This window comes from Scylla paramamosain, chromosome 20, assembly GCF_035594125.1.
Source record: "Scylla paramamosain isolate STU-SP2022 chromosome 20, ASM3559412v1, whole genome shotgun sequence".
NCBI classification, from domain to species: Eukaryota; Metazoa; Arthropoda; class Malacostraca; order Decapoda; family Portunidae; genus Scylla; species Scylla paramamosain.
In genome coordinates this window covers 11,541,495-11,561,494 of record NC_087170.1, presented here as the reverse complement: position 1 = coordinate 11,561,494, position 20,000 = coordinate 11,541,495, and the positions used below count along the sequence as shown (strand labels likewise).

General features: G+C 37.9%; 1 long non-coding RNA gene across 1 annotated transcript in view; it reads right to left on the bottom strand.

Moving 5' to 3' along the window:
* Window positions 1–7,601: 7,601 nt before the first annotated feature.
* Window positions 7,602–20,000, bottom strand: part of LOC135110317 (uncharacterized) — a 141,574-nt gene continuing 129,175 nt past the window's right edge. The window contains exons 4-6 of the long non-coding RNA XR_010273186.1: window positions 10,393–10,743; window positions 8,320–9,741; window positions 7,602–8,172 (exon numbers count right to left, since the gene is read on the bottom strand). This is a non-coding gene — a long non-coding RNA (uncharacterized LOC135110317). The remainder of the gene's footprint in view (window positions 8,173–8,319; window positions 9,742–10,392; window positions 10,744–20,000) is intronic.

Here is a 20,000-nt window from a genome sequence, read left to right as displayed (position 1 = left end):
ATAAACAAAAGAAAACAAGGAAACTTTTTTTCCAGCACTCCCTCAGTGAAATATGTAATTAATCAATGCGCATTATAAACAGACACAAGGAAAATAATGTAAATTATAATAAGACAAAAAAGGTATTTTGTAGAAACATTTAAGCTTCGTTAAGTTTAATTTTAAGAAATAAAAAGTTCACAGAGTGGTAGATGACTGGATAGATTAAGTAATCAAGTTGTTAATGCCTAGTCACTGCTGAGCTTTAAAAAAAATATTACATGAATATATGGATAGGCATGACAGGTGGATGTATGTTTGTTTTATAGTGACTGATTGTCACGTGTAGGCCTCATGGCTTCTTGCAGCTTTCCTTATGTTCTTGTATCCTTAATGTAATGAGAAATTCTCTTGATCAGGTGGAAACTGATAATTAACAACACGCCTGTCAAGTCAAAACCTTCAAGGAATCCACACCCCATCACCTCACACACCCACCCTCACATTCCTTCTCCCCTCCCCCACAGATACACCCTCGCTCCACGCTCTTCTTTCGCCTTGACAACGAGATCAGCAAAGTACGCACGCTTCACGTGGAACACGGGGCACTTCACCAAACCAACCCACTGCATCGTAAGTGACTGTAAGTACTCGTAGCCTTGGCGCTTATCACCCGAGCGATTAGCGGAGGGCAGCAGGTTGGCGACGGAGCGGTGTGGGATGGAGTGTCCTTGTCAGGGAAGGATAGGAATGGGCAGACCACAGGGGCAGGAAGGATGGAGGATACATGTGTGGGCGGAAGGATAATGACAAGACAGGTGATGGAAGGAACATTTGAGTGTGCGTGTGGTGAGGTAGGATGCCTGAGTGGGTGGAAGGAAGGGAAGGATGCGCAGAGGACAGAGGAACAAGTGAAATGAAGGAGTGTAAGCGTGCTATGGGGGAGGAGAGAGAGAGAGAGAGAGAGAGAGAGAGAGAGAGAGAGAGAGAGAGAGAGAGAGAGAGAGAGAGAGAGAGAGAGAGAGAGAGAGAGATAAGGCCCTCGTGGTCCTCTCTCAATCAGCGTTACGGGGGCTAACAAGAGTGTCCCCACCGTCAGAAGAGGCGCTGGGGACGTGACGCTCCTGCAGAGACGCAAAAAGTGACGCACAGATAATAACAAAGTTAAAAGAAAATAATTCTGTAAATGGGTTAATAGATAGATAAATGAATAAATAATCAGGACCATAAGCAAGTCTTGACTAATATGTACTTAATGGTGCTCGCAACATGTCACATAAAAAAAATGTAGTTTCCTATGAAAAAAAATAGATTACTGAAAAAAAGAGAAAATCAAAGTAATCAAGAAATGCATAGTGACTGACTCACTGATTGATTGACAGCAGCGGTAGCAGCAGCAGCAGCAGTAGCAGTAGCAGTAGCAGCAGCAGCAGCAGCAGCAACAGCAGCAGCAGCAGCAGCAGCAGCAGCAGCAGTAGTAGTAGTAGTAGTATATTACAACGGTAGGGATGGGAGGAGGAGGAGGAGGAGGAGGAGGAAGAGGAGGAGGAGGAGGAGGAAGACGAGGAGTAGAAGGAGAAAGAGAAAGAGGAGGAGAAGAGGCAGATGATATAGATGATGATGGGTAGGAGAAGAAAAAGCAGTTAACCAGTTAAGAAAACGGAAAACTTAAGAAAAATAAAAATAAAAAAAAGATGAGATATAATGAGGAATACGAGGAAAGATACAACGTGCAAATTGTCGAAAACATGAATAAATAAAGGGAATGTATTCGTGGAGGACAAAATAAATGGAGTCAAACAGGCGACCTTGGGGTTCGTTGAGACAGACACGCCAAGCAATGAGACGGAGAGGAAACGTGAGAAAAAGAGAAGGAAAAAAGAATAATAAGAAAAACGAGACGCACATTTCTAACATTTGAGTCACCCATTTTTCCTTTTTCCTGCTTCGTTTCCTTTCTTGCTTCATTCCGTATTTCTTTCATCTTATTTTCCTTTTCAGATTATATTTTTTTTATATCATTAAGGAGTCATTACTCTTTCTCTTTCTCCTTTTGTTCTTCCTTTTCTTTCCCCTTTTTTTTTGTTTCTCCTCCTACCATGACTACTACTGCTACTACTACTACTACTACTACTACTACTACTATTACTACAGCAAAATGACGACAGTAGATGAGCGAGCGTCACCACACACCCAGCGAAGAACACCGGCGAAGAGCATCAGTGCCATGCCGGACCACTGCCAACCTCAGCTCGCCATGACTCAACAGCTTCCTCGGGTCGACGGTCTGTTGCACTTATCAATCAACAGTGCGTTTAATTATTTGTCTAATGGCAAGTGTCTTACTGAGATCACATCAATGGGATGGAAATTCCTGGATACTGATCGCAGCTTTGTTTGTTGTATTGACCATAGGAAGTTCGTTGTGATCTTGTTATAAAGCTTGGGAGTTTTCATGTGCTTGATAAACAATAAAAGGAGAAAGAAATAAAAAAAAAAGATGAGTTTGTTAAAAGCGTGACATTTAGAGGCACCCAACATAACATTTACTTCAGATGGTGACTGAAAACTTCCTGCACAGCCTCTAGGAAAAAGTGCAGAATCCTAGTCAATCTGTCACTAGAGTAATGGAAACACTGTCGATGACACAAGTATCTTCCAGTACAGCCTCTAAGAAGTAGTGTGGAGCCCTTGTCAATCTGTCACTAGGATCACAGAAACACTTTCGAATACCCAAATAGCAGCTCGTAGAAGGTAGTGAATATGCAGCTCTGAGATGTTTAACTCTTTCACTACTTACCGTAATCACAACTTCTTTGACACTTCACTTGTACAGCAGTCTCTGAATTAATTCTTTAGCCTAGCCCATGTTCAAATTGATAAATTCCAACAACAACAATACCCTGACCCTAACTCATAACCACTCCACACGCTACAGGCATTCTCTACAGATTCCCCATCATACCTTAACTCTCTACCAACACTCTCTAATGTATAAAGGTCCCAAAATATGGAATAGCACCCTGTCACATATAAAAAATTCATTTAGCGTAAATATCTTTAAGAGAAAACTAAAAGAATATTTATTGTCTCAATACTGACACATCTTGTACTTCAATCAATTTTTATCAATATCAATTATTTTTCTTGGTATTGTAACCAAATAGTTCATATCCTCTGTAACTAAAATAGTTTATAACCTCTAGTATATATACATATTTATTTCTGTTTGTTTAATTATTCTCAAAACAATATTTGCTTGTTTATAATCAGATTCCACTTCAATTTTCTCTATTTCTCATGTATAATTATGATTTTTCTCCTTTCCTTCCTGTTCTTGCAAAGCCATTTATCCCTAAATCTTTTGTTATTGCTATTAATTTTTTTTTTTTACATTTTCTTCAATTAGATTTTTAGTTTAGTGTTGTTTTACATTTCAGTATTAAGTAGATATTAAGTGTGCCCAAAAAGCTTGTGCTTCATAAGGGGCTGTTTGTCTTTCAATTAATTGTACCTTAAGCTTATATATGTATTACAGACAAACATAATAAAGTGTTTAAAGTGTTTAAAGTGAGAGAGAGAGAGAGAGAGAGAGAGAGAGAGAGAGAGAGAGAGAGAGAGAGAGAGAGAGAGAGAGAGAGAGAGAGAGAGAGAGAGAGAGAGAGAGAGAGAGAAAACTTCCTGTTCCAACATTCTCTCTTATAACCATACTTGCAAACAATTTTTAACAGTTGCCTGAGTGTTAGCAAAGGACAACGATAGCAGTAAAAGAGTTAAGAATACGAAGCCCTGATGGTAATGAAAGGCGGGTGAGAACTAGGTGTATTTCCTCCACGTATATACAGACAGATACCGCTGGATGAGGACAGATAGTGAAGAACGACAAACTAGACACAGTACGAGTAAAAGACACAGACGGATTTATAAAGGTGTCGAAGAGGATGCAGGTGAAAAGATGAACATGTTAAAAGAAGGAACGATCAGTGCGTGGACGAATGAGTGACGGAAGGGAATGTAGACAGAAGAAGAAAATACAGACCGAAGAAGAGACGGAGGGACTGTATGAGAGATAGATAGAGAGAAGGGTGGACGAGAGCCAGAAGACAGAGATGTGTGTCACCCACTGTCACACTAATTTAGCTATCTGAGGTCACGCGAACACGGTAACACTGCCACTGACTGATGCTCTGACTCGTTGACTGGTCTGCGAGTTTATGTATTCCCGTCTTGTTTTGGAATGTACGGCAAACTAACGTTGTTTTCTTACCCTTGCGTAATTATTATGAGGTGTCGGATTATTCAAATGAAAATAACTTTGTATCTTGCAGTTTAATTATATTTTTGGTGGGAATGAAATAAATACGCCCGCACGTTTGGAATAAAATAAAATAAAAGAAAGAAAGAAAGAAAGAAAGAAAGAAAGAAAGAAAGAAAGAAAGAAAGAAAGAAAGAAAGAAAGAAAGAAAGAAAGAAAGAAAGAAAGAAAGAAAGAAAGAAAGAAAGAAAGAAAGAAAGAAAGAAAGAAGAAGAAGAAGAAGAAGAAGAAGAAGAAGAAGAAGAAGAAGAAGAAGAAGAAGAAGAAGAAGAAGAAGAAGAAGAAGAAGAAGAAGAAGAAGAAGAAGAAGAAGAAGAAGAAGAAGAAGAAGAAGAAGAAGAAGAAGAAGAAGAAGAAGAAGAAGAAGAAGAAGAAGAAGAAGAAGAAGAAGAAGAAGAAGAAGAAGAAGAAGAAGAAGAAGAAGAAGAAGAAGAAGAAGAAGAAGAAGAAGAAGAAGAAGAAGAAGAAGAAGAAGAAGAAGAAGAAGAAGAAGAAGAAGAAGAAGAAGAAGAAGAAGAAGAAGAAGAAGAAGAAGAAGAAGAAGAAGAAGAAGAAGAAGAAGAAGAAGAAGAAGAAGAAGAAGAAGAAGAAGAAGAAGAAGAAGAAGAAGAAGAAGAAGAAGAAGAAGAAGAAGAAGAAGAAGAAGAAGAAGAAGAAGAAGAAGAAGAAGAAGAAGAAGAAGAAGAAGAAGAAGAAGAAGAAGAAGAAGAAGAAGAAGAAGAAGAAGAAGAAGAAGAAGAAGAAGAAGAAGAAGAAGAAGAAGAAGAAGAAGAAGAAGAAGAAGAAGAAGAAGAAGAAGAAGAAGAAGAAGAAGAAGAAGAAGAAGAAGAAGAAGAAGAAGAAGAAGAAGAAGAAGAAGAAGAAGAAGAAGAAGAAGAAGAAGAAGAAGAAGAAGAAGAAGAAGAAGAAGAAGAAGAAGAAGAAGAAGAAGAAGAAGAAGAAGAAGAAGAAGAAGAAGAAGAAGAAGAAGAAGAAGAAGAAGAAGAAGAAGAAGAAGAAGAAGAAGAAGAAGAAGAAGAAGAAGAAGAAGAAGAAGAAGAAGAAGAAGAAGAAGAAGAAGAAGAAGAAGAAGAAGAAGAAGAAGAAGAAGAAGAAGAAGAAGAAGAAGAAGAAGAAGAAGAAGAAGAAGAAGAAGAAGAAGAAGAAGAAGAAGAAGAAGAAGAAGAAGAAGAAGAAGAAGAAGAAGAAGAAGAAGAAGAAGAATACAGCCAGGTGAGTAGGTACTGATAAACTTAACCCCTCAACTTTACTGCATAATACATCATCTTCATCCGTATTCCCAAACTGTCCTGCCATCCTCGCTACACACAAAACCAAAGTTAGTCGTGCTGACTAACTTTTTTAGTAAAACCCATGGGGTCTAGAACGAGTGGCAGCATTAGTCACAGTGACTAACATAATGTTAGTCAATTTGTGACTAACTGAGCACTCAACCTGAGTATGGTCTTACTCAAATATATCTGACTAATGCCTTCGTACTGTTCGCTGCTTCTACTAACCACATTAGTAAAGTGGATCATAGGTTAGTCAATTAAATGACTAATTAGTTAGTCTTTCTTAGGCAGATGATGAATCATTAGTACCTTTAATACTAGCAGCTAGCTACTGCTGTCTCAAGGTTAGGGAAAGAATAGGTAATAAATTCAATATATTCATATACAATTAAATGTTCCCTCCATTTCATTGCATTAAAAAAAATAAATAAATAAAAAAATAAACACTATAATTTTTATTATCTATAGTATAATATGCTTTTCACTTGAACATTTAACAGAAAGCTCCCCTCAAAACTGTAATGATATATAAAACAGATGTAAAAAATACGAGTAAACTCCATTAGTAACACTTCATCCTAGCATGAGAAAAAAAAAAAAAGCAACACAAAAACAACCTGTTTTGACAAGCCATTAAGTAAATAATACACATTTGTGAGTATTAATCACTAAAACTTGCAATGTGGAAAAGAAAGTAAGCATCTCTTAAGATATGAATATTAAACCTTCCTCCCATTCATAAACTAAAGGAAAAAATATGTAAGTAAAGTTAACATAAATTAAATGTAAGGAGTTACAGAACCTGTAAAGAATAATTAATTAGTCCACTGCTAATCATTATATCACAGTACTTTTAAGAAACTTAGGGAAACAACCAGTGCAAAAATAGACATTTAACCTTATTTGTACAAGCTTTTAACCCAGATCATATCCATATGTCACCATTAATCCTTTAAAGCCACACAAAAAAAGAAAATGAGTATTTCTATGGGATATACTAACTAAACAAATCTACAGAAATGCTCAGAACAGTAATAAGAAGCTTCACATATCACTTGCAATAACATAGAGAAATAAAAAAAAAGGTAAAAAATGCATATAAAAAAAATATATATATATATATATGCATCATATGGTACATGAAGAATACTTCCCAATTTGGAGAGAGAGAGAGAGAGAGAGAGAGAGAGAGAGAGAGAGAGAGAGAGAGAGAGAGAGAGAGAGAGAGAGAGAGAGAGAGAGAGAGAGAGAGAGAGAGAGAGAGAGAGAGAGAGTCTACTCTCCATTCATTATATATATATATGTTACAGTCAATACCTGAATCCAGACAATTTGTAAAGTGACTTATTTTTTCAGGCAATTTGTGAACTGCCTGGTTAGGTTAGGTTAGGTTAGGTTAGGTTAGGTTAGGTTAGGTTAGGTTAGGTTAGGCAGTTCACAAATTGCCTGAAAAAATAAGTCACTTTACAAATTGTCTGGATTCAGGTATTGACTGTAACATATATATATATATATATATATATATATATATATATATATATATATATATATATATATATATATATATATATATAATATATATATATATATATATATATATATATATATATATATATATATATATATATATATATATATATATATATATATATATATATATATATATATATATATATATATATATATATATATATATATATATATATATATATATATATATATATATATATATATATATATATATATATATATATATATATATATATATATATATATATATATATATATATATATATATATATATATATATATATATATATATATATATATATATATATATATATATATATATATATATATATATATATATATATATATATATATATATATATATATATATATATATATATATATATATATATATATATATATATATATATATATATATATATATATATATATATATATATATATATATATATAAAACATAAGATAACAATTCAGTAAGATTTCATGAATACTGGGTTGGGGAGAAGGGGAAGTACAAGTATTTCCTTTTCCTTTTAGAAAACTTATTAACATAATGTTATGTATTTATTTCACTGATTAATCTTTAACTAGTAATTGACTAGTGTGTCTGTGTGTGTGACAGAGAGAAAGAGAGAGAGAGAGAGAGAGAGAGAGAGAGAGAGAGAGAGAGAGAGAGAGAGAGAGAGAGAGAGAGAGAGAGAGAGAGAGAGAGAGAGAGAGAGAGAGAGAGAGAGAGAGAGAGAGAGAGAGAGAGAGAGAGAGAGGCATTATGTGTGGAGTTGAATATATTTGGAAGCAGATTTATGCATTTTTGTAGCTCAATTCTGTCTTTACTTCATTGAGTTTTACAAGTAGAGATCTTGTTTTTGAAGTGTTACCTTTGTCATACTTGATACCTAAGAGATGGGATGTTGTGAAACGGAGGAAATGTTCACAATTTTTTGGGTGTTTAATATTAAACACAAAGCCCTGCTACCAATGAGACTACAGCCATAGAAATACATGTTGGTTCAGCTACAGGTGCACCATCAAATACACACTAGACTGCCCTGTTCTTAGTTCTTCTTCTGGTACCTTAAGGAAGAAATAATAGTGTAAACATTAATAACATTTTGACATTAAAATAAAATTTATATGTAGATGTATATCTTAAGGTGATAATATATTCAGAAATTTCAATATATACACACCACTCTAAAATCAAAGGTACTGAAATTTAACCTTAGTAAAAATGGAGTCTTTCCTTTCTCCAAGCAGGTGAAGTAACCCCAATATAACTAAGCAAGCATCTGGTGCAAATAAATAAATATATAAATAAATATGATAATAAGTAAATCAAATAAACAAAAGAAAATTAACTGTGTAAGGAAAAAGTGAAGATATGGTCACATCCAATAGGACAGTCCACTATTTTGAGTACCAATCTTTTAAAAGTCTCCTGTAATTATTGCTTTATCACATAAGAATTAACAAAAATAAAGCTCCTTGATGGTTCTACTAATTATATGAATGACAAGCATTTTGATTGAATGCTCAGAACGACCAGTATACTAATGATTTTTGTCATGTGTGTCACAGCAGCAAATCTTTTGTACAAGTATGCGGTTATGTTTTTTACTTGAGACACTATTTGGGTAATATCATAATGCAATAATCCTTTGTCTAGCAAGTCCTCGTAAGAATATGATGAGTACTGATCGAAAAAAAAAAAAAAGAAAGAAAGAAAACCCCAGCCGAACCTACATGCCCCGACATAACGCACTGATGTTCCGAACTCCCGATTCTACTCATCATATCCACCAAAACAGTGTGAGAAATCCTGAACTTCATCACAACCATGGAAGAAACCTTTATCAGACTGTTTGCACTTGCGCTAGTGCCGGCAAAGGTGACTCCAAGAATTCTATCTCCACACGAATTAGTGACCTGTCTTATTGGACTGCAAGGGAAGAGGATGCAGCTAACATTTCTAAAAAGATTGATAATATTTACATTTTAAATTTCAAATTGGACAGCCTATTGGGTTTATTTACACTAGAAATAATGTCTTTCCTTACGAGAGAGAGAGAGAGAGAGAGAGAGAGAGAGAGAGAGAGAGAGAGAGAGAGAGAGAGAGAGAGAGAGAGAGAGAGAGAGAGAGAGAGAGAGAGAGAGAGAGATGCTTTACACCTATTAAAATCTTTAACATCACTTATGCTGCAAACAATTATTTAGCCATAGCACTCAGCCAAAAATTTGATAGAAGAGCAGGAATTTAACAATTAAATTAGTACCTTTATAGAAATTGGTTCAAGCATTACAGTTAGATAGGTCATGCTTAATACAATGTTTGGTTTTTGCATGCAGCATAGTTTCATGAATACTAGGCTTATAAAAGTGAAAGATGCATTGCTAATGATGAAAAGATACATATATTAAATTGCTACCAGCTACTGAAATGAACAAATTGAACTAGACATTACTCGCATTGACTTTCATCGTGGTCATAGAGTTCAAGTAAGGTTTCCATATACAGAGGAACTGCTTTTCTTTTTTGAGAATGGCAATTATTGGGAGCCTATATTTCTCCAGCCCTTTCAAAACTGCTACTCTTGGGTCTGGTTCATCCCCTTGTGGTTCTAATCTCAGGAACTCCTTGATTATCTGTAAAGATATAAGCATCAAATAATTATAAGTGAAGGTTACAGAGATGAGCATCTGCAATAAATGTACTTAGTTATGAGTGCTTATCTCCCGTCACTGAGGCCTTTGAGCCTGAGAGGGAGAATGGAAGTACCAGTAGTTAAATATCAATTACCTACTATAAAATATAAATAGCTATATACATTATAGCCCTACAAATAAAGTTGACAATTAGTAACAATATGTAGCAAAATCCATAAAGTGTACATATATACACACTTATGCCATCAAAAGTCTGAATCCACGGGTACAAGTTCAGGATTTCTGTTACAAGAATGTTCCCATTGATTATTTTTTTGCGTCTCTCAGAGAGTGTCAACTGCATGAGGCGTTCAGCCTGAGGAAAAATCATTAAAGTAAAATTAGTTTTCATAAGTTGACTGTCCCGCCAGCCTCCCTCTCTCCCTCATATATATATATATATATATATATATATATATATATATATATATATATATATATATATATATATATATATATATATATATATATACAAGCATAATTTTTCAGTGGCTATCCACCAGTACCATTGAAATTGCTTACATAAGAGCAGGTATTTTTAAACAACACCAGTAAAGAAGTCTCTGAAATATATAACAAAATATCACATACCTTATCTAACTCAGGATCTTTCTTCATCCAGTGTAGAGCAAGCCACTGTCTATGTCTCTCTAATGATTCATCATCTTCTGAATGGGGCCTTGGTGGAAGGTAAGCCTTTACTCCATACATCAGTGGACACGTAGTCTCTTTTGGCGCTATGCAAGGGATTTTCTTTTTCCTTGACATCACCTCAGTCACTGAGGAATCCTGCCTCTTTCTTGAATTCTGAAACTTGCGCTGGATGCGCAATTTCCATTGTAGCTGCAATTCATGCTACTCGAGATCACTGTTTCTCAGGATGGCAGGAAATGATGTCAAAACAGCATTTGCCATATTCATATACTGTTCTGATGTTGATAGCTGAAATATGATAATAATAATAATAATAATAATAATAACAATAATAATAATAATAATAATAATAATAATAATAATAACATATTATTAATAATAATGTCACAATACCTTGATATGTAATAATGATGATAACAATAATAATGATATCAATCTATCTAACTATATAGATGGCTTAACTCCTTTTATTATACGAGTATTATTATTATTATTATCATTATTATTGTTCTTCTTCTTCTTCTTAACAGTCACCTAATTGTGCTTTTGTCCCAGTGAAATTGGCAGATAGTGGGTACACTATCTGAATAGTACACTCAAAAGTGGTTTCACACCTATCAGTGCCGTATTAGTATCGTATAGTGTCAGTGATATCCATGTTGCTTTCGTGACGTCTATGCACACATATCCTTTCAGACGTGGAGTTGGCTATGATTGTCATAATTCTTGATGAAGAGCAAGATGCTTGCTTAACAAAAAATAAAGAAAACAAAAGTGGGTACATGAAACGTGGAAGAAAAAGAGAAACTGAAGGAGATTTTGCTACTCTGTACGAGGAATTAATTAATGATGAAACAAAAATTTTCCAGTACTTAAGAATGTCCAAAAACTGTTTGATGACATTGCTCAGTGATGTGTGGTGTGGTGTGGTATGGTGTGGTGTGTTATGATGTGGTGTGGTGTGATGTGGTGTGTTGTGGTAAGTATAATGTACAATGTGATTAATTACATCAATTAAAAAGAGTATTTATCACCATTTCAATTTCCTCTATTTTATTTCAAACACTTGTCCGACATCCGTGAAAATTTTTAAAATACCAGTGACGACGATATTCCATTTCACGGAACGGAGACGTAACAATCACTTCAGTCAAAACACGGTACTTCGCCGGACGTGTGTAAATGCCTCCGCTGAATTCCAAAATGATGAATTTTATTTTTACTGACACTGAAGCACTGAACAGCACGGAACGAATACGGCACTGATGTGTGTGAAGCGACCTTAACCCGTATCCCTCTGGAGGCATATTCCCAAAGTCTGGTAATGTTTCAGCCCATTTACTCTTGTAGCGGTTAGGTTAGGTTAGATTAAGTTACGTATAGGTAATTTTGTGCGAGAATCTCAATGAGACAATTTTAGAGAGAATCCTACAGTTAGTTTTGGAGCTACAGCCTAGTGTCCATACAGGCTGGCGGATGACTCCTTCCAGACTTCAGGAATATGCATTCTGGCCCTTCACAAGAACTGACATCAGATCCCGGTATGAACACAGGCGGTGCATCCCATGTTCTTTTGTCCCTCTTCTCATTGCGTTCCCATTATATATATATATATATATATATATATATATATATATATATATATATATATATATATATATATATATATGACACTCAACATCCCTACATGCAACAAAACTTACCAAAACACACTCAAAATACACTCAAAACATCCAAAACACAATCAAAACACATCACAACACCCCGAAATACCCACTACACTCACCTAAACACAACCAAATATTGAATATTCACTCAAAACACCCCATAACATCTAAAATTATCCAAATAACCCACCCAACCACGCTAAATTTATCCAAAACACACTCAAAGCACCCCAATATACCTAAAACTCATCCAAACACACTCAAAAGATTTAAAACACCCAAAATACACTACAACACCCCAAAACTCATCAAACACACCCAAAACACATCAAAACATCCAAAACACACTTAAAGCACCACTCAACACCACAAACACGCCACAAACACAGCCTTAAAGACCCAAAACTACTTGCACACAATCAAATACACCTCAAAAGACCCGACACACACACCCAAACTCACAGAAACACTTAAAACAGAAAATATACCCAAAACAAACTCACTACACCTCAATATACCCCCAAACACACCCATAACACACAAAAACATCCCACAATATACTCAAAACACCCCATACGACTCAAACCACTTACAATATAACTAAAAATATCCTAAACCACATTTAAAACACCTAAAATTCACCCAAAACACAATGATAACAGCAAATATACACCCAGAACACACCTAAACACCACCAAAACACACTCTAAACACCCCACAATATTCCTACATACATCCTAAACACATAAAACACCCAAAACACACCAAATATTACAGAGAACTGCAGGGCAGCAAGGGAAACTAAGCTAAATATTGTTTACCTGTTTTGCCTCCTCCTCCATTTCTTTTTATTTCTTCCTTCTCCTCTTTCATTTCTCTTATTTTCTTCCTTCTACTACAGCTATCTACACGCCTGACTTTAGAAACAGCTGGAAACACTTGGAAAACACTGGAAATTACGGTAAATATTGAGGAGACACTGGAGCAGACCGAGTCCCGAATCCTTGATGACGTCACAGGCGAGTTGCCGGCGCCCCGCTGCCATACGTACGTAACGTATTTCATTTTGAAATTGACCCATAGAAAAAATGAAGCTAGGCTCGAATGCATCATATATTCTGACTTGACAATTACTTTAATTAATATTCACAATATCAAAACACCTCCAGTCTCAGTAGTTATAAAGAAATATTATGTGAAATATGGAAAAAGTGTTGGAATTTTTGACACCATTAAAAACACTGAAAAGTCCACCTATTTCACTTTACACTGGTAAAAAAACATTTTAAAAAATCTGAACTATTTTTTAAAATAATGCACACTTAGTTACAAGCTACAATAAAAAAATAAAGAAGCTAAAAAATGACAAAATCGCCACTTTCAACGGGACAATAAGCCTATTCAAATTCCACATACTTAACTCAACAGGAACGCAACATACTTTAAAAATCATAAACGATTTTTTGAAGCAATAAAATCTTCATTAAAGCCTCAAATAAAAAAGCCAAAAACCAGGCTGGGTAAATTTCACCGTACAAACTGCCCCTTATTTACATAAAAAACCACACCAAATTCAGCACATTTACTTAACTGAAGCAAGAAAAACACTTCAAAAGCAACGAAATATTTTTAGAAACCATAAAATCTTACTATACAAGCCAAATAAATTAATTCAGAAAAATGTAAAAAAATATTGGAACCAACAAGCCGGAACAGGTGCCAGTCCATCATGGCGGCCCTCGGCGGCGACCTCAATGGGGGAGCCGGCGGCCATGTTGCCTTATTTATTCCTATATAACACCAAAACCAGGCAATGACGGATATATCTGACCAGCGGATATGAAGGCTAGACATGTGGATCTATCTTGTGATATGTTAGGCTTACAATAAGTGAGAGACGAGGCAAATAATGGCTAATAACACAGCTGACGGCTTGTTTACATATTGGCGAACATTAATATTTGAATAAATTTCCAACTCTTTCCAGACTCAGACGTAAACAAAACCTAAATATAAATAATTAACCACTAAAAAAACTAAATAACGAATAATGAATCCTAAATAAACGAATACAAGACACTACAGGGAGGATTAGGGTGTTGTGAAGGCAGTAAGGCTGACTGAGGAGAGACTGGCCCCGCTGGACTCACCTTACGTACTCGTGCCTCTCTGGTGATGCTTGACGGTGCTTGGTGCAGGAAGAAGGTGTCGGGAAGACGGAAACACTGGTTAATAGAGCGTGTAGGGCAAGATTGATCAGTGCTGACCAAAACACTGCAGCCAGCCAGCCGCTCGCCGTGGTAACTCCCCAGCGCCACCTGTCACTGATCCAACACCCACCCACACACACACACACACACACACACACAAAAGTTGACATTGCTATCAAATAATATGTCAAATAATATAAATATCCTCACTTCCTGACTCTCCTTTCCCCACTCCACCCCCGATAAGTGATTATGAACGCAATCTTCACTCAGTGCGGCACCGTGTCACCGCAGCAAACACGAACCAGGGCAGAATAGGCTCAACTGAAATGCTCCTACTCTCTCTCTCTCCTCACGACTGTTTTTCAAAGCTATAAAGATGATTATCAGGGTTTTCAATGGTGTTTCTCCAGTTATTAATGTAGAAATGTTGTTAATCTGTCACTAAAACCGTAAAAATACCCTTGAAGACCTGTGCAACTACTGACAGAGAGAGAGAGAGAGAGAGAGAGAGAGAGAGAGAGAGAGAGAGAGAGTAACTAGCAATAACACTCACACACACATACACACACCAGTGCATTTATACGGACTCTCCTGAACTAGACGAGGTCATACTTTGATGTATAATTTGGAAATCAGCTATTTTTTTTCTATTAAGACACACGCAATTAAACGCTGATTTCCGGACGTGTCACTTGCGATCATACCACGTACTCTCGTGGCCTTGCAATGCGCGGCTGCTTAACGGGATGCACGTTCTCTACTTATGATACAAGTTATTTCCGAAACGTGTCATTTTTTTTTTTCCCCCTTACGTCCACTCAGAGGTCAAGCATACGCAGCTCACTGGCCCTTCCTTCCGCCTCCATCTTTCACTTTGTCCTCCAAAACCGTGGGGAGGGTACAGTGTCGCCCCACACACTCGCCACTCACTTTTCCTGCCTTTCTTACACTCTCGGGCGCCAGCAAGGCCTAGTACCTTTATATGTATACCTGTCCACATTCCTGCAGCACCCACACCAGATCCCCCAGGCCACGTGTTGCATTCCCACCACACTCTACAACACACATCACAACGACACCACATTCCATACACCACGCCTATACACTCGCATCTCTTCCACACACCTCACGCCGTACCACAGGATCATACTCTGAAAGACTCCTGCGCCGCATCTTCACTACTTCCAAAAGACTCTTAGTTGAAGGTGCACGTGTTTTTTAAGGGTGTTTTTACTGGTCTAGTCACAGGTTGGCAAGAGTTCTATATTAATAATAGGAGAAACACTCATGAAAATCTGGCTAATCATCTCTCAGGACTGAAAATAGTTGTGGTGAGAGAGCAAAGCGTTACTGAATACATAGCGTGCATCACAGTACCATAATTCCCTACGATGCCTCTACATACCATATCAGCCATCCATGCCACAGCCCCACCACACGTCGGAGCATAACCATTACCCGCTACTTACCGTCATCATTACGTCACCACATTCTTCCCCTTACATCGCTGCATCCCACCCGTCACACCCCCTGCACATTCCCGTCACACTCCATAGCCTCGTCTCATCACCACTGCCACCATCACCCTTCCTTCCTGCCACGACCATACAACGCTGCCACACCCCTGCCACACCACCACAGTAACACCACATCACTAAGCTATATTTCTACTCCTTCCCTACTACATTGCACACCCATATCTTTACTCTCCTCCTCCTCCTCCTCCTCCTCCTCCTCCTCCTCCTTCTCCTCCTCCTCCTCTTCACTTCCTCCATACCTTCCCTTGTCCTTGTTCTCCCTACTTACCTCATTTTCCTTAACTGTCCATATCTTCTTCCTTTCTCCCCCTCTTCCCTCCTTCTCCCTCACTTTCCTTCCCTTCATCTCCTCTCGTTTCCTCCTTACCTCGCAACGTCCTTGTTCGCTATACTTACCTCATTCCCCTCAAATTTTCATGTATCCTCCCTTCTATTTTTTCTTTTGCCCCATCTCTCCTTCTTTTCTCCTTCCTCTTTTCGTTTCGTCCCCCTTTGCTGAATTTTAAGTTCTCGCTTTCCTTCCCTTTTGCTATTGAGAAAAGTCTAATCTAGTATAAGCTTGAGTGATAAAGCGCAATACTGTGTGTGTGTGTGTGTGTGTGTGTGTGTGTGTGTGTGTGTGTGTGTGTGTGTGTGTGTGTGTGTGTGTGTGTGTGTGTGTGTGTGTGTGTGTGTGTGTGTGTGTATTTTTCTTTACCTGAGGATGAACACTTTCCGATGTTGTCAAAATAGTTCACCAGTATTTTTTTTTTTTCTAGATTAGAGATTTTCTAGCAGTACTTTACCTCCTACCCTCCCTCCCTTTCTCCCCCTTCCAGCCGTGTCCTTCTTCTACCACCTCCCCTTCCTCCACATCGTCTCTCGTGACCCCCCACCAACACCCACCCTCCTAACTCCCAATCAAGCCGTGTGTAGGCGGTAGGGTGTCCTTGCTTTTCTACCGCAAGTCTTTTAAGGAAAACTACTTCAATTGGGTCTAGTAAATCTTAATGGGAGGGTGGGTGCTCACTCGTCATGTCCACACACACACACACACACACACACACACACACACACACACACACACACGGCGCTCAGCATGTATGTATGTATGTATGTTTCCCCTTTTCTCATATTAATATTCTTTTTGGAGTTAATCGATTTTCCCTGCCTGTCCAACATTCCGTTTCTCTCTCTCTCTCTCTCTCTCTCTCTCTCTCTCTCTCTCTCTCTCTCTCTCTCTCTCTCTCTCTCTCTCTCTCTCTCGCGTTTTCCCTTAAAAGCCTCGTTTCTTCCCCTTTCCTTTAATACTCTCTCTCTCTCTCTCTCTCTCTCTCTCTCTCTCTCTCTCTCTCTCTCTCTCTCTCTCTCTCTCTCTCATAAATTTATTGAGAGCATCCTCCTCACCACTTTTTCCTCCTCCTCATCATCACCATCACCACTTTCCTTTCATCATCCTGTGTAACATACAAACAAGCAAACAAGAGAGAGAGAGAGAGAGAGAGAGAGAGAGAGAGAGAGAGAGAGAGAGAGAGAGAGAGAGAGAGAGAGAGAGAGAGAGTACATCACGTGACATTCAAGCTCTGAAACTTTGAATGTATGTAAATGTATGTATGCATGTATTAATGTATGTATGTATGTATATATGTATGTATGTATGTAGTACGAGTATTCATGCATATCTAAGCTTTACATTATGCATGGCCTCTGTACGGGATAATGCAGTAGTGTGTGTGTGTGTGTGTGTTGCGTCAAGCCACTCACCCATTCAGTCTGCGCAGCGGTGATGAGGACAGGCTAAAAATAGGGACGAAGCGTTATTTATCTAGCAATCATGTCTAAAAGAGAGAGAGAGAGAGAGAGAGAGAGAGAGAGAGAGAGAGAGAGAGAGAGAGAGAGAGAGAGAGAGAGAGAGAGAGAGAGAGCAGTGGTTAGCGCATCTTGGGTGAACATGTATGAATGCAATGGAGGTTTGTCACACTGCAGCGCGCCATTTAGCTACGCAGCATCGCGTGGGTGGCGGCATTTAGCGAGACCAGAGGGTGGGTTTTGTAACTAAGCACTACGCACTTCGCTTTTCATCCTCTGTTTTTTGTACGAATAAATATAAAGGATGAATAGTTCGTATTAAGTTTTCTGTCTGTATTGCATTAGGATAAAAAAAAATGATATAGAGGGCTTATGTATTTTTTAGTTTCGCATTATCTGTCTTGTGTATGAATAAATACATAGGTTAAATGTATGGACTATTGATTTTGTTGTCTGTTGTTTGTCTTGTATACGAAGGAATATACGGAGCTGATGTAATGATCACGGATTTCGCTTTCTGTTATCTGCGTTGTACTGAACACGAATAATGAATAAAATATAAGGAATTGATGTACAGACAGTTTTGTTTACTATCCTCCGTCTTGCGCACAAAACAAACAGATAAAGATTTTACGTATACACTAATTATTTCGCCTCCTCTTCATTGTCCTGCACACGAACAAGCGACGCAATGTTAAATTTGGCAAGGCAACCTGTTACTTCTTTTGAGCAACATACGCGTTTATATTTCAGTGTACGTTCTTATTTGTCCTTTTAAATATCCTAAAGCTTCCTTGCGTCTATGTTACTATGAACACTAAATCCGTCTGTCTGTCTGTCTGTCTGTCAGTCCTCCCGTCCGTCATCTTCTGTGTCTGTCCATCTGCCTGTTTCACGTTTTCACACTGATAAGGTCAAACTGGCGGGTAAAACTAACACCCCTTAAACTACAAGTGGCCGACAACCTATATGTAAATAAATAACATTACAAACATTCACGCAGCACCAGAAGTTGTGGGCAAGAGCCTTTAATGTAAGAGGCAGGGCGGGACTGGCTGGCTTGGTGGGAAGTTCAGCAGGGCGTGTCAGTGCGGCTGGGAGAGTGCACGTTTTCTGTGAGTGAGCAGCGTGGTCTGTGTTGTTTCTGTATTTTGTTGCTGCATACGAGTGGCTGGTATGTGTTCTGTATCTATTTGATTTGAAGGGGAGGAGGAGGAGGCGAAGAAGAAGAAGAAGAAGAAGAAGAAGAAGAAGAAGAAGAAGAAGAAGAAGAAGAAGAAGAAACAAAAAAAGGAGCAAGAAAAAAAAAACAGGAAAAGAACAGACACAAAATTAAGAAGAAAACACCAGGAAAAGAAGAGACAGAAGATAAAAAAAAAGAACAAGAACAAGAAGACCTCTCAACTTACTTACCACTGTCCCCCCCCAAAAAAAAAAAAAATAATAATAAAGAAATCAACCACTTGAACATCGGACGTGTCTTGATCCTCCCTTATTGAAACAGAAACAGACTGACTGATTGACTGGCGCCACAACACTACGCTGACACGGCGCCACTTGCATTATGGGGGTGAGTCAAGGCATGAATGGATATTAGGGGCACTTTCCTCCCTCCCCTGGCCGTGACGGAGCAATAGAGAAGACTCCCTGCCCCTCTCGTGACGTGGTGGCGAAACAGGAAGTATTTCTCGCCAGCATCAGGACGTGACGCAAGGTGACGTAATGTACTCAGAATAACACTGGCTTCACCCTTAAGGCTTCCATACCTCTCTCTCTCTCTCTCTCTCTCTCTCTCTCTCTCTCTCTCTCTCTCTCTCTCTCTCTCTCGTTTTACCCTTAAAAGCGTCCGTTCCTCCCCTTTACTTTAATATTCTCTCTCTTCCTCTCTCTCCCTCCCCCTCTCTCTCTCTCTCTCTCTCTCTCTCTCTCTCTCTCTCTCTCTCTCTCTCTCTCTCTCTCTCTCTGTCATGGTGGAAAGGTTGCGCCACACAGGTTCATTCGATAAATCAGCAACAACAACACGATGGCGCCCTCGAGATAACGGAGGAGGTAAATTCTTGTCCTCTTCTTGGTATTTCTTTCTGGCTTTCCCAACATTCACGCCACTGATCTACCTCCTTTTGTAGGAGGATAAAAGGATGTTTCCTCATCCTTCCACCATCTGAGGGGCAAGATCCGTGTTGGTATTGGTTGTAAGTTGGTTATCCTATTTATATATCTGTGTTCTTCGCGAGACAGATGCAGTCGGATTGATGCGTCACAAATCAGGCTGAGTAAAAAATGTGGTCTCGAACTGATCAATAAAGTGTTCATTACTATTATTATCATTAACCTGTGTT